Raw genomic sequence first — 12462 nt, 5'->3', positions numbered from 1 at the left:
TGGCTTTGGCACAGCGCTGGTGGTGCTGCCAACTTCACCCCATGTTGGCCACAATCTGGGGACTCTACTGAAGCTCCAGACCTTGGGTTTGTTTGATTTTCCAGCCCCATGTCTTGGTTATCTCCGTTACCCAGGAGATGCTACCTGTGAGGGTGGTGAGGCCCTGGTACAGGGTGCCCAGAGCAGCTGTGGCTGCCCCTGGATCCCTGGCATTGCCCAAGGCCAGGCTGGACAGGGCTTGGAGCAGCCTGGGGTAGTGGAAGGTGTCCCTGCCCATGGCAGGGGGTGGCACTGGATGGGCTTTAAGGTCCCTTCCCACCCAAACCATTCTGGGGCTCCATGACTCTCTGCTGAGCACAAACTGTCACCCATGAGTTAGAGCTGCATCCCCCAAATTCCAGGGGTGGGTCCACATTCCACCTCTCCAGGTGTGCTGAGCATGGATACATTACTTGATGCCATCGTGGGTCATTGGATGCGATGATCCTTGCGGGTCCCTTCCAGCTCCAGATATTCTCCAGTTCCATGGCTGAGGGATGACTTTAATTTAATTCCACAGGGAGCTCCCAGAGCTGCAGGGACATCAGAGTGTCACACAGAGCAGCAAATCAAAGACAGCAGCAACACCGCAATTTTAACAACAATTATTTCTAAAGAAGCCCTTGATTTGGAAAACTTGCAGTGGGCACAAGAGGGCTTGGGGTTTGTGGGAATTCAGCTGTTAAGAAAGACTCAGTGGGAGTTAGAAAAGGGCTTGTGACAAGGGGTGGAGGGACGGGACAAGGGGGAATAACTTCCCATGGACAGAGGACAGGGCTAGACGGGATATTGGGAAGGAATTGTTCTCTGTGGGGGTGGTGAGGCCCTGGCACAGGATGCCCAGAGCAGCTGTGGCTGTCCTATCCCTGGAAGTGCCCAAGGCCAGGCTGTCTGCAGCCCTGGTCTATGGAAAGCGTCCCTGCCCATGCTTTGGGTTGGACTTTGAGGTGATTTTTGAGGTTCCTTCCCACCCAAACCTTCAGTGATTAAATGACTCTGGGAAGCGTGGCAGTCCATCCTGGAGAGGACAAGCTGTGAACCACCTACAGAGCAGCTGACAGCACTGGGCCCTGGACACTGAGCAGCCAAGATGGATAACATCCAGCCAGGCTACGGCGAGAGGGAGAGGAGAGGAGAAGGACCATGGGAACAACTGGGAGCGACCGTGCAAATAGAGACTACACAACAGTCTGTGACTGGCTAGAAGCTTTCTAGAATATTCCATCATAGTCTGTATAAGAGTGTGCTCTACCCCATTTCCAGGTGTTTTAAAGGAGCTACATAGACCTGCGAATATGGGACTTCTAGGGAGAAAGGACTTTATTTTTTAGGGGCAGCTGTGAGCAGGTGTTTCTATTTATGTTTTATGTCGTGCCCTTTTACTTGTGCGCCCCCTTTTATTTCTCCTTGTATTAAAGCTTTCCATTTCCATCCTTTTAGTCGTTCCCATCCCTTTTCATTTTGCCACACAACTCCTGGCTGGTCTGGTCCACAGGTCACACTCATTGGATGTGACAGAGGGGCCTGGGCCTCAGGTGCTCTGAGCAAAGCAGTGCCCCAAACTCCCTATTTCAGGCCTCAAACTTCCCTTGCAAAGGGAATCACAACATGTAGAATCTTGTATAGTCATCAGCCTTTGGGACCCACCCTTCAATATTTGCATTCCTGACAATAGCTTGGAAGAAGCAGGGGAATGGTTGTTGCTCAACACCTTCCATGCAAGAAAGAAAAGAAGCTTTGTGACAACAGCATTTTCTTCCCTGATCTAAATATTTACATTGCTGAAGTGGAAACGGGCTGGAGAGAAACAAGCCTGGGAAGGCAGGATCCCTGGGAGATGGGCTGGGAGCTGTTACTCAGCAAAGAGAAGTGCAAGGTAATGCGATGTGGGGAGACCACTTAAACTGTTCCTGCACTCCAGTGGTTTGTGAATTAATTGTAGCCTGGCAGGAAAACACCCAGGCATCCTGCGGAATAACCTGATGGAAGGAGCTGCTGGTAGCCAAGCAGCAATTAGGAGGGGAAACAAGTCATTAAGCTGCATTAAGCCAGGGATGGGAGGTTTTAATGCAAGGCTAATGCCCAGCTGGGTAAATTTGTGAAGGATTGACTCTTTCCCTGTTCATCTTTGGAAGAGCCTGTCCCAGGACACCAGAGCACCATGCTGCCCATTGTGCTGAGGCAGGGCTGCCTCTTGTTTGATGCACAAAGTTTCAATGCCTGCCAAAAAAATGGGAATAAATCCAAGGTCCTGTAGGCTCATTGCTGCCACAGAGACAGATGAGGCTGCTCGGAGCTGGGCACATCAGCTCCTGGAACTTTATGGAGTCAGCGAGACTCCCTGCACCTCCCCGAGCTGAGGGACAGGAATGGGAGATTGAAAAGACTTAAATTTGTGTCTGCAATTTGGGTTTCGCATTCCCTAAACCACAGGGATCAATTTGTTCTATCTCAGGGAGATCAGAGGGAATGGCCACACATAAATACAGATGAGAGCCTGCACATTGCTCAGGGTCCCTCCCTGCTTTAAACTCCCTGTCAGCCTCCTCCTGATCCCAATTCCTGCTCCACATTGTGTTTAGAGCATAAATATCTATTTTAAAAGTGCAGGACACCCTCCTGCCAAGTGTGGAGATCCCCTGTGGGTGTCACCTGCTGCCACCCGACCTTTACAGAAGAAGAAACTGCAGCTTCACATTGCTCATCATCATCCTCGGTGGTGTTGGAGCCAGCAGCAGATTTGGCTCCAGTTTCCGTCCTTCAGGGTGCCAGAGACTGCCCTGGGATCCACTGGAGGGGACTTAGTCTGAGATGCTGAAAAATCCTTGTGAAGGGTGGAAGAAAGTCATGGAGAATGATGGTGCTACTTCTACACAGCCTCCCTGAGAGCTTCTTCAAAGGGGATTGCAGGACTCAAGGTGAGAAAACCCCTCTTGATTCCCTCCAGCCTTCCTCAGGGCAGTTGTCCATCCCATCCTGTCCCATCAAAGTCCCATCCTATCTCACCTCCTTTCATCTTTTCGCATCCCATCCCATCCCATCCCATCCCATCCCCTCCTATCCCACCCCTTCCTTGCTCCCCTGCTCCCTCAATCCCTAGAGACCCTTTTCTCCCAGTCAAGGGAGATTTCCAGAGAGGGCAGCAGCTCCTCCTCCCCACTCCTGATTTCCTTGGAGCAAACAGGCGAGGGTGTGAAAGCATTGCACAGAGCAAGGCAGGGCTGGTGGGCAAAGGGCAGGAGCTGCGGCTCAGGGTCTCCCCCAGCACATCCAGCCCCGCTGGCAGTGGGATCCACCCTCCCATTCCCACTGTGCCCAGAGCAGGGCAATAGCAGAGGAGCAGGAGCCCAGTTAGCCAACAGAGCCTGGAAAAGCCAAAGGGGACCAAAATATTGACCAGGATGCTCACAGAGCACTGAGAAACTGCAGCTTTATGGATCCCAGAGGCTGCAAATCCCAGCCCTTCCTGGCTGGAAATGCAGTAATCAGGGAACTGCTGCTCCTCACTTTGGGATTTTGGTCTGTTTAACGAGTCTCTGTGTGTGAGAGTATTCACACACCTCTCCCTCCAATCGCTCTTCAATCGCCCTGAATCCAGCTCCAACACAGCCTTCAAAGTGTCCTGCTGGGCTGGATTCAGTCTGGGATGGGCTGGATTCGGTCTGGGATGGGCTGGATTCGGTCTGGGATGGGCTGGATTTGGTCTGGGATGGGCTGGATTCAGTCTGGGATGGGCTGGATTCCATCTAGGATGGGCTGGATTTGGTTTGGGATGGGCTGGATTTGGTCTGGGATGGGCTGGATTCCATCTAGGATGGGCTGGATTTGGTTTGGGATGGGCTGGATTCAGTCTGGGATGGGCTGGGCTCAGTCTAAGATGGGCTGGATTCAGTCTGGGATGGGCCATTCCCAGTCACCCTCTCACGCCAGGCCCTTGTGAAAAGTCCCTCTCCAAGCCTGTCCACAGTGTAAGAAGCAACCAGAGCACAGCACGAGCTTTCCCTCCATGGCATCACCTCTGTAAATCCCTCTTCATTCCCACCCTCCTGCATCGTCTACAGGCCACTGGGTCCAGGGTGGGCTGGGAGCTGCAGCAGCTGGATCCCGTTTGGATGGAGGCACGTTTTGGGTTCCATAAACTCTCCCAGGGTCCAAAGGAACCTCTCCATGGATTTGTCACTAAATCCAGCAGCTCCCACAGCAAAGCTCAGACCCAGCCAGCAGCTGTTGGACGGAATCTTCTGAATTTCAGGTCGCTTTGGGCTCACAAGTGTCCACTCAGCCAGAGGAGACCCCAGCTTCCCTCGGGCTGTGTCCCAGCTCCATCCCTGCTGGACTTCCTTCCCAACACCAGCAGCAAACCAGACCTGGTGTGACTGAGGCTTTGCTCCCTGCAGAGCTTTGCCAGCTCCTGCCAGCTGGAAGTTGGGTGTCTGTTGGATTTAATAATACCTTATGTCCAATGAATATTATGATTAATTGTTATTACTAACAAAACCCCCCCAAAATTACCCATTTCAGACAAAGGAGACTGATTTGATTTGTGATTTTTTGATAGGTACTTAGTAAATTTTTTTCTTTAAAAGACAATTAAACCCCCGGAGGAAAGGGAAAATGTTTAAAATCCAAATAAACAGGCTTTCTGTCAAAAATTACAGCTTCCAAAGGGGGCAAAGGGCCCAGGATCCATCTGCTGAGGGGCCTTGTCAGCAGCCCCCCCTAGTAAGGGATCTCTGAGAAAAGCTGAGCTTAATTAGAGCCTTACATGTTGTTTTCCCCCTTCCCCAGATGTTTTCTCCATCATTTACTCCTTGTTTCATCCCTGAGTGCAGTGGAAAGGGAAGTAAAGCTCCTCTCTGCCTCGGGTGCAGGTAATGAGTGCTGCAGACATTTGGGATAAAGTTGCCCAAGGCAAAAGATGATGCTTTGGCTGCTGCAGCAATTTTCTCACCACCCTCCTGAGGTCCATTTTGGGTTTTACAACCTCCACACTGCACCTTTTGGAGTAAAGATTGAGCCTCTGTGACAACACTAAGGGGTGGGGAGGGCAGAGGGTAGAAAGCAGGAGGGTGGGAATGAAGAGGGATTTACAGAGGTGATGCCATGGAGGGAAAGCTCGTGCTGTGCTCTGGTTGCTTCTTACACTGTGGACAGGCTTGGAGAGAGACTTTTCACAAGGGCCTGGAGTGATGGGATGAGGGGGAAAGGCCTGAAGCTGAAGGAAGGCAGGGATGGATGGGATATTGGGAAGGAATTCCTCTCTGTGAGGGTGGGCAGGCCCTGGCACAGGGTGCCCAGAGAAGCTTTGGTGCCCCTGGATCCCTGGCAGTGCCCAAGGCCAGGTTGGACAGGGCTTGGAGCAGCCTGGGACAGTGGGAGGTGTCCCTGCCATGGCACAGAGCTGAAATTAGATGAGCTTTTAATTCTCTTCCAACAGAAACCATTCTGGGATTCCAATTAAAAAAGGCAAGGAATGAAAAACATTTGCAGTTTGGGTGTGCTTGGAGAGACGAGTTTGTCTTTATTGGCTGCACTCATTAAAGATCCTGGTGAGAGGAGAAATCCTGACATGAGTGATCGGAAACGCAGGTGATGGAAGACCAAAAGGAAAAGGGTTTTTTTGCCTCCTCTCCCCTGCTGAAGACAGCAGGAATTGGGGAAGGATTGACTTAGCTCTATCCATCAGGAAAAGACTTTCCATCAAAAAGTGAGCAAGAAAAATTGCACCTGGGAAAAAACAAGAAGCCTGCAAGGAGAGCAGCAAACTCTCCTCAGAAGTCAACAGAGTCCTTTTGGGAAGGACTCAGCAGGGCAGGAGACCTGGGCAAGGCCTCGAGGAAGGCAAAAAGAACTTAAGAGTTCTAAAAGGACATGAAACAGGTAGTGGGGAGAGGGAAGGAAAGAGGTTCCCCGGAGCATTTCAGGAAGAGAGACGTTCTCATGCAGGATGAAAGGAGAGGACGTTGGAGCGGTGCCAGAGGCGAGGCCGGGCTCAGAACTGGGAGAGATGTCTGGCTCAGAGGCTCTTTGAAGATTTTCTGGTCTCTTAGAGCTTGGGAAATGTTGCTGTTGGCTCAATGGGTCTGCCTCTGCCCTGGGAGTAACCACCTTGGGAGGCTGCGATGAAAATATCCTCATTTTAGATCAAGGCTGGGTCCCACCACCTGTTTTGGATCAGTCCTGCCTGAGGGGTCCCACAAAGGGTGGAACTGGGAGGGTTTGGGGCAAGGGAAGCTGTGCCATGGCAGAAAGCCCTGCCAGGAGCTGCCAGGGCCCAGCAGAGTTGGAAAGACAGATCTCTGCCAGGATCCCAGAGGAGACCTTGCAGAATTTGTTGCCAGTCAGGAAAGCAGAGCAAAGCTGATGGAGTGAGGCTGAATTTGAAGGCAAGGACATGCCCTGCAAGGACACTGAGATTTGTTACTAGCCCTTTCCATCACTCTCCTGTTCTATTCTGTCTTTTCTCTGGATTAATCAATTCCTGGGATTAATTGGCTCTGCTCCCACCCAGCTGCACGGTGGGGAAGACGCTCAGAGGCTCCCCTGGAAGGGCACAGCCCAACCACATCCAGCCCCAACATCTCACCCGGCTCAGGTCCCGCTACAATTCCCACAGAACATTTGCATTATGCAAATTTGGCATATGCAGATCAGCCCTTACAAAAATAATGTGCAATCAGGCAATTAACAAGTGCCTTGTCTTTAGCTCACAGGTAGGCTCAGTTCCTGAGACTCTTCATTCTGGATTGGCTCTGCAACCTTAATAATGGCATTTTTAATTCCCTGGCAGCTTTTCTGGGGAGGATTTTCACTTTCTGTTGCTGCCCCAAGCCCTCTCTGCCACCCACCGGCTGGTGGAAGGGAGGGTGACAGAGGGATGCTTTTGTCACAGCAGAGACTACAGCCATAAATTCCACTTATATCCAGTAAAATACAGGCATCCAATTAAACCCATAATCCTATAAACCTGCCAGCAATCAAGCACACTTTTAAAAATCAAGCCCGACAGATACTTTAAATCAATATATCCAAGTAACAACTCGCAGCCTGTAGGATCATCCAACACTGCGTTCTCACTAAAAGAATAAATTTTCCAGCCTGTGCGTTGGTTTTATGGCTTTTTCCCCCTTTTAGCTTCTCCAGAGGAGATTCCTGAGTGATGAGTGGCGGTCAAGGGCTGAGGGCAATCAGGAGGAGTTTGGACCATTGCACCCCATTAGACACCAGCCCTCCTCAGCTCCTTCTGGCTGGAGATGTTGGGGGGATCCATGGTTTGCAAGAGGCTCTTATTATCCAGGGTTTCTTTCCAGAGAGGGAAAAAAATGAGGATTTAATTTATGAGCAGCTTTCCAATAACAGCTGAGAGCTCTGCCAAGTTCCGAGATCTTTCCACCAGGTACAAAGTGTTTGGCACTGGGAAGGGACAGGGCAGGTGATGGATGCTGAGCAGCATCATTGCTGCTCATCATCCCAACGAGGAGAGGAGTCACGGGGTTTGTGGGCATCCATCAGGTCCCTGTGGATAAATCATTGTGCTCCTTCTCTTTTTCAGGAGTTTTCACCCCAAAGATGTCCAACTTGCTGCCCCCAATGGTGGCACTTCCCTGAGGCTCTGCAGACCTTGAGAGGAAAATCATGGAATTATAGACTCAGAGAAACACGGAATCACAGAACTCGGCAATGGGAAAGAGAAAGGTTTTAGTGTCAAATCCAGCCTCTGGGCTGCCACCACCAAATCAAAGTGGTTCAACAAACCCTGCAACAGCTCCAGGGCTCGCTCCCAGCCCATCCACAGCTCCAGCTTTTTGGGAAGATGTAATTGGGGCTGGGACAATGCTCCAAAAGCCTCTTTGGCTCTGTCTTGACATGATTCATTTTGAACTTGCTCAAAATAACTTGGAAATGATGGTTTCAGCTGCATCCCCAAGGTGGCCTGGGCAAGGCTGGCAGACAGTGTCAGGAATCAGGGAGGGCAGGGAGGTGGGAGTCAGATGGATTCTCACGCCTCCCATTCTCCTGGGAGCTCCACCTGATCCAGCTCACACCCCCCAAGAGCTTTGCAGTAAGAACAGCCTCTCTGCTGGGAGCTGAACCCCCGTGTGCAGCAGCAGGGAAGTGTCTGAAGCACATTTCGGAGTGCTTTAAACAGTTTTATAGCAGCTGTTTTCTTTGTGTCCCCTTACCTGTAAAACCAGGTACTTCCGGCATCGGACTCTGAATGCAATAAACACACGGAGTCATAAAAAATCCCTTAGGTTGCCTTGGAACAGCTTTTCCAGACCTCACAAAGTGGCTGGTGAGGCTCAGAGCCTGCCAGGAAAGTGCTGCTCACCCAGACGAGGCAGCAGCACGTGCCCAACCCAATGGATGGCACAGTTCTTTTTTTTTTTTTTTTTAAGTCCTTTATGGCAATAAACCGTAAACTTGAAATTAATGATCACTTCATGGAGAGAAAATGCAGCCATTGACCTGGGAGTGAACCTCAGCCATTCCAGGCGCAGCATTTGCTGCTGTTCAAATGTTCATTTCCAGGGGTCGTGGAACAGAACTTTGATCTTCTGAATACAAAATGTTCCTGATGCCACCGAGCTGTTTCCTCCCCAAAGTTCATTTTGTGGAGTGCCCAACAGGTTTTCACTCACTGAAGACCGAAAGACAGCCAAATAAAATTTCGATTTTGGCTACAGCTCCAAAATAGTATTAAGTTGGTGAAATAATGATCCAAGTGAGGCCCATGGTGAGGATCCCAGGACCTGCATCCCAAGACCCACGATCCCAATATCTCTCTGGTTATAGAAAAAAACATTTTCTCTTCTCACAGGTTATTTGCACCTGGTCAAAGCATCAGCCCAGTGCAGAATCCATGGGAAATTATTCACATATTTATCCCAGATCCCAGGTGAGAGTGGTCAAATCCCACCTCCCATCCACCCCTACAAAACACCATATTCACAACAGGCACTATGAGGATGATCCACCTCATCTACTGTTTAATTGACTGCAGGCCTGGAGTTAACAGGGGAAAAAACATGAAACTGTCATTTCAGGAGCCCTGTCTCCTCTCTTGGCTAATAGGATTAGACAAAAATGTTTTAAATCAAAATCCCAAAGCTTGGTGCTGGTTTTCAAATGAGGCTGAGGCTTTCTGGTGAGACTTTTTTTTGATCTTCTGCTGAATGGTGACTCCGAGTCAGAGTCCCAAAGCTCTTTGGGGGTTTTAGGCAGCTCAGAGCCAGATTGTTTGGGAAAAGCAGGGGTTTTGGGGTCAGAAAAATCTATGGTTTTCAATCACAGCAGCCAGAAAAAGCATCCCAGGGGCTGGAGAGGTGGTTTGAGCACAGCAGCGTTTGGGGACAACACTGAGCTGCTCCTGTCAGTCCCAAGGGATGCACCTGGCAAAAGGAAAGGATGCTGAAAAATTGAGCAGAGTGCAGAGAAAGGCCCTGAAATAACCTGAGGGCCAGGAGAAATGCCTTACAGCGGGAGACTCAAAGAGCTTCACCTCTTTATCTTATCAGGAAGAAGAATGAGAGTGATTTGATTACAGCACAGGAGCACCTTCTTGGGGAGAAAACACCGGGCACGGCCAAACCTCTTTAATCCATCAGCCAAAGGCAGGACGAGAAGGAAAAGCTGGAAACAGAAGCCAAATCCATTTGAACTAAAAATTAGACAGTTGATTCTTTATTTTGTTTTAATTTTTTCCCCCATCAGCAAGATGGATTCACCATGAAAACAAATCACCTGTGAAACAGCATCCTGCTCAGGCATGGCTCAGTGGAGAGCAGCACAGGGAAAATATTGGGGTTTGTCCTGGTGGGTTTGGGGTCTCAAATTCTCTGCCAGGCAGGGGAGAGCTGCAGATATCCCCAGGCCCTTCCCATCTCCTCCACCCTTGGATCTCTGTGCTAGACAGGAAAGTTTGCCACTTCCCAGCCCCTCGCTCTCCTCGCAACCCACAGATGCATCTGATCCACACTGCAAGATAATGACAGAAAATTACAGTGTAATAAGATAATGGGATTTATTTATAGAATTTGCTTTCCAATCACGCCCACATGATCTATGTATCCCCACACACTCACACGCACACAGGCACTTTCCATGTGTGTGTATTTGCATAAGTGCTTGGCTTTGTGGAAGCAAAATGCCACCTGGGGGATGTCTCAAATGGTTCGATCCCAGTGAGAAGGGTGCTGGCACATCACAAATAGTCCCCTCATCATCATAACAATGACACCATATTTCCATCACACTTTTCTCTCAAAGCACTTGACAAAAAAAAAAAAAAAAAACCAAAACAAAAACCAAAAAACACACACGCACCAAAAAAAAAAACAAACCAAAAACCACCAAAAAAAAAAACAAAAAAAAAAAAACAAAACAAAAACCAAAAAAAACACACGCACCAAAAAAAAAAAAAAACCAAAAACCACCAAAAAAAAAACACAAAAAACACACCACAGAAAAGGAAAAAAGAGGGAACAAAAATATAAAATAAATGTAAACCGCCACCCAAGGCCCGGTGTGCAGAGAAGAATTGAAATGCAATGACAGCCTCAACTGGAGACACATCCCGTCTCCAATAGAAACAAGCCAAGGGAAATTTAAGGAGGCAGCTCATAATTAGCTGGGGATGGTCAGCACAGCAGGGCTCTTAATGAGCTTTCTCCCCACGGGGCTGTGTCAGGTTTGAGCACACGGAGGTGCAGCAGGTCAGGGGGCTCCAAATCCCAGCCCAGCAAACCCAGACCGAGGGGGATGAAGCACCACAACAGCTGAGCTGAGGATGTGGTGGCTCTGCCACCTCTGCCTGGAGCTTCCCAACCCACAGCAACCTGGTTTTCCACTCAAACAAAACTATGGAGCTGTGAAAGCTTTGGGATTCGTGTCCTGGGAGGTTTTGTTCTCCTGCCATGAGGTCACTAGGATTTGTTATTGCATTCATAAATCCCATTGCAATCTGCATCCTTAAATCCAGCTACAGGGAGAGGACAGAAGTGTTAAAAAAGGTGAATAGGCCAATTGCTCCATGCAGAATAATCCTGTGCCCTCAGGAAACCACAGCCATGGGCACAGGGATGTTTGCAGAGAAAGCAATGGCAGAGCTGATGAACCCCGCAAAATTCTGGAATGGTTTGGGTGGGAGGGGACCTTACAGCTCACCCCATTCCACCCCCTGCCATGGGCAGGGACACCTTCCTCCTTACCAGGTTGCTCCAAGCCTCATCCAACGTGAACTTGGGCACTGCCAGGGATGAGGAGTCCACAACCTCTCTGGACAGCTCCACTTCTCCAGGCAGCTCCTACTGTGACCATCCCCATCTCGTGCTCACCATGCCAGAGCCACCAACAGCCAGGGGACACCCAGGACCAGCTTCTGGGGTGAAATATCAACTTTTTAAATAACAGATAATTTCAGCACTCTCAGATGTAGCAGCAAACACCTTTTTCCCAAATACTAGGAGCACTAGGAGCACAGTATTGTACCTACCCATCCACAGAGGCGGATTAACTAGGGGGAGATGAGGGGGGAGAGAATGAGTGAGGGTCCCTCCTCAGGATCCCTGTTCAGATTCCCTATCTAGGATCCCTGTTCAAATTCCCTGCTCAGATTCCCTGCTCAGGATCCCTGCCAAGATTCCCTGTTCAGGATGCCTGTTCAAATTCCCTGTTCAAATTCCCTGCTCAGATTCCCTGCTCAGGATCCCTGTTCAGGATCCCTGCTCAGATTCCCTCTCAGGATCCCTGTTCAGGATCCCTGCTCAGATTCCCTGCTCAGATTCCCTCTCAGGATCCCTGCTCAGATTCCCTCTCAGGATCCCTCTCCGGATCCCTGCTCAGGATCCCTCTCAGGATCCCTGTTCAGGATCTCTGCTCAGGATCCCTGCTCAGATTCCCTGTTCAGATTCCCTGCTCAGATTCCCTCTCAGGATCCCTGTCCGGATCCCTGCTCAGGATATCTCTCAGGACCCCTGTTCAGATTCCCTCTCAGGATCCCTCCTCAGGATCCCTGCTCAGATTCCCTCTCAGGATCCCTCTCAGGATCCCTGCTCAGGATCCCTGCCCAGATTCCCTCTCAGGATCCCTCCCCAGCACCCCGGCCCCACGGAGCCCATGCCAGGAGCCCGTGGCGGACTCGTCTCTCTCTCTTCAGCTGCAGAGAGGTGCAATTATTTTCCAAGGGCTGCTGAGCATCTCCACCGAGCCAGCTTCTCTGGGGAAGATCAAAGCCAACCTCTGATCAGGAGAGCTGAGCAAGATCCCTGCGTGGGGAGGGAGAAGAGGGAGGAGAGGAAAAACATAAAGAACCGGGGGATGGCTGGCAGCAAGGGGAAGTTTTCCATTAGTGGGGTTGGATAAACCCTAAACAAACCCCTCTGAGTTAATGGCTCACCTCTGGTGACCCTGTCCAGGTGTGGC

The sequence above is a fragment of the Passer montanus genome, unplaced genomic scaffold (genome assembly GCF_014805655.1).
Source record: "Passer montanus isolate IOZ18808 unplaced genomic scaffold, ASM1480565v1 scaffold47, whole genome shotgun sequence".
Taxonomy (NCBI): domain Eukaryota; kingdom Metazoa; phylum Chordata; class Aves; order Passeriformes; family Passeridae; genus Passer; species Passer montanus.
This window is presented reverse-complemented; position numbering follows the sequence as displayed.